Source organism: Hippopotamus amphibius, chromosome 1, assembly GCF_030028045.1.
Source record: "Hippopotamus amphibius kiboko isolate mHipAmp2 chromosome 1, mHipAmp2.hap2, whole genome shotgun sequence".
NCBI classification, from domain to species: Eukaryota; Metazoa; Chordata; class Mammalia; order Artiodactyla; family Hippopotamidae; genus Hippopotamus; species Hippopotamus amphibius.
Genome location: NC_080186.1, coordinates 112,181,787 through 112,184,810, shown reverse-complemented (window position 1 = coordinate 112,184,810; position 3,024 = coordinate 112,181,787). Strand labels below are relative to the sequence as shown.

Genomic DNA, 3,024 nt, shown 5'->3' with positions numbered 1-3,024 from the left:
ACTATAGCGCCTATGTGCTCTGGAGCCTGTGTGCCACAACGAAGACCCTGCATCCTGCAACTGAGACCTGATGGAGCCAAAAATAAAAAATAAATAAAATTTATTTAAATCTAATTTATAAAAAGAAATTAGAAAACTATACACCAATATCATTTCTCAAGAACATAGATGCAGAACTCCTCAACAAAATATTAACAAATTGAACCCATCAACATATAAAAAGGATAATAAATCAAAATCAATTGAGGTTGATCCCAGGAATGCAAGGCTAGTTCAACATTCAAAAATTCAATCAATATAACTTAGCATATTAACAGACTAAATATTATACGTATAATATATATGTAAAGAATCTCAATAAAGGTAGAAAAAACATTTGACAAAATTAAATTTCCACTCGTTATAGAAACTGTCAGTAAAGGAGGGATTGAAGGCAGCTTTCTAACCTGATAAGAGTATTGAGCACATACATGCTGGGCATATCACTTATATTATCTCATGTTACTTTTTCCAACAACCATGAGATAGGCACTATTGATATCAGAATAAAATGAGAAAACTAAGGAACAGAGATCAGTTAATTTATCCACTGTCTACATCTAGTAAGCAGCAGATGTAGGGTTATAATTCAGATCTATCTGTTTCAAGAGCTCACTCTTTCTACTATATTATCTTGCCTCCCAGATTGAAAATGAAATGGAAATTTAAGTTCATAACAATGGTTCAGAGATTAGAATGGGTAATAGAAAATTGGTACTTGTATTAATCATCTTTTCAGAAAACTTGTAATATTTGACTGAGGTTAAGTTTTGGATTACCAAAGATTATCTTAATGAAGAAAAATACCTAAGCGTATATGATTGGTTAAGTTTTTTTAATATAAGTCCTAAAAAATAACTATCCCTATTGAGAAAAATGAAGTTAATTTATTTAAAAATAGACCAACAAAATTTTATTCTGAAGAAAGGAGAGATGTTCACAGATACTTGTATATGAAATTGTTCATTCTAGTGTTTATAATAGCAAAAGGAATGGAACATTTAGCAAACTAAATGTTCAATCAAAGAAAGATGTTAAATTTATTTTATATAATAGAATATAATGCATTTTAGGAGTTGTGCTCCCAATATTTCAAGTTTATAAATAGAAATTGATTCATATATATATAAAGAAACTAAAATGGAATACACTGAAAGGTAGCTTTAATTCTGTGGGTGGTTCTATTCTTCATATCTTTCTTCATTTTCTTAATTTTTCACAAAAAAATTATTACTTAAAAATAAAATATCTACAAAAAAAGAATTTAATGTGGTGAAATACAATGTTAGGAGAGAGATTTTGCAGAGCCAGTGAGAAATGAGCTTACTCTACCTTGGGGGTTAGCAGCTTGTGGTAGGTTTTGACCAAATCTCCAGTATTCTCATGTACCAGCAGCCATGCAAAAAGATGTCCCTGGGCCTGAGCTGCCAGACTTGTTGAGTGATAAGTTATGGTTCCCCTCTAGACATACCAATTTGAGGTGCTCTTTGTACATTCTCATTATGGGTTCTTTTTCTCATGTTTCGTAGATGTAATACCACTTGAAATGAACAATCAAACAGATGTCACTGAATTCATCTTCCTGGGATTTTCCAATCACTCCAACCTACAGGGCCTCTTCTTCCTGGTCTTCCTGGTCATTTACCTGACAACCTCCTTGGGAACATGCTCATAATAACATTTACTAGGATCAGTCCTGCCCTCCACATCCCAATGTATTATTTCCTGAGCAACCTGAGTTTCTTGGACATCTGCTACACGTCTACCATCATCCCGGTCATGCTGGTGAACTTCTTCCGGGAGAAGACCATCTCCTATGAGGGCTGCCTTTCCCAGATTTTCTTCCTTGTGACCTGTGCTGGCACTAAATGTGTCTTATTGGCAGCTATGGCTTTTGACCGCTATGTAGCCATCTGCCACCCTCTTCAATATCCTGTCCTCATGAGTGTGAGGGTCTGTTTCTGTTTGGTGTCTGGGTCCTGGCTATGTGGGCTGGTGAATTCTATGACCCACACAGTGCTGGCAGCCACACTCACTCTGTGTGAGCCCAACCAGATCAGCCACTTTCTCTGTGACATCCCGTTGCTCCTGAAGCTCTCCTGCTCAGACACCTCTCTCAATGAGTCTGTGCTCCATGTGGCCAGTGCCACCATTGGCCTGAGCCCCTGTCTGTTTACTGCAATGTCCTACATACTCATCATCTCTGCCATCCTCAGGATTCCTTCTGCTCAAGGCAGGAGCAAGGCCTTCTCTACCTGTGCATCCCACCTCACTGTGGTGGTGGTCTTTTATGGAATGGCAAACTTTAACTATGACAGATCCAACATAGGCTACAACCTGGATATGGACATCCTGGTCTCTGTGCTCTTCTGTGTTGTGACCCCCATGTTAAACCCCCTTATCTACAGTTTGAGAAACAAAGAGGTTAAAAGTGCCCTGAGGAAGCTGGTTGGAGGGTTTGTGTTCCCTGGCAATATTGGTGTCTAGGTCAATGGTCTTCAAACTGGGGTATGCAAGCCACCTGAAAAAAATTTCCAAAGTATTTGTAACATACATAGTTTTAGAAAGCCTATATCCTGATCCTCAATTCCTACATATATTCCAGTTCCTAAAATTTATCTTCCCAACAACTTCTTTCTCTCCTCTCTTTCCGCAAATACTTTTTCCACTTTGCAAAGTCAAAATATGTCAGATATTTTGTGTTGGTTCTCAGTACTATCTTGATACTTTTAAGTTTTCCCCACGTTACAGGAGCTGAAAGTCTAGAAACCTTAGTTTTTAGGCTCTCTTGCCAGCAAAGCCCCATCTTACATTCAGCGAATGTAAGAGTCATACATGAGAGATTAGAAGAAATAGGAATAAAGAAGAAATTTTCTCCTTCTGGATTTGCTAATAGCAACACTAGCACTGCAGTGGTAGAAACAGAGAACTGTGGTGCCAGATATTTGCAGACCTATGTAATATCTGTTTTTGAAACAAAAGGTC

The 3,024-nt window shown here is 37.4% G+C and overlaps 1 pseudogene; it reads left to right on the top strand.

The window, feature by feature from the left end:
• Positions 1-1,576: 1,576 nt before the first annotated feature.
• LOC130835571 (olfactory receptor 5V1-like) lies at positions 1,577-2,526 on the top strand (annotated as a pseudogene).
• Positions 2,527-3,024: the final 498 nt, after the last annotated feature.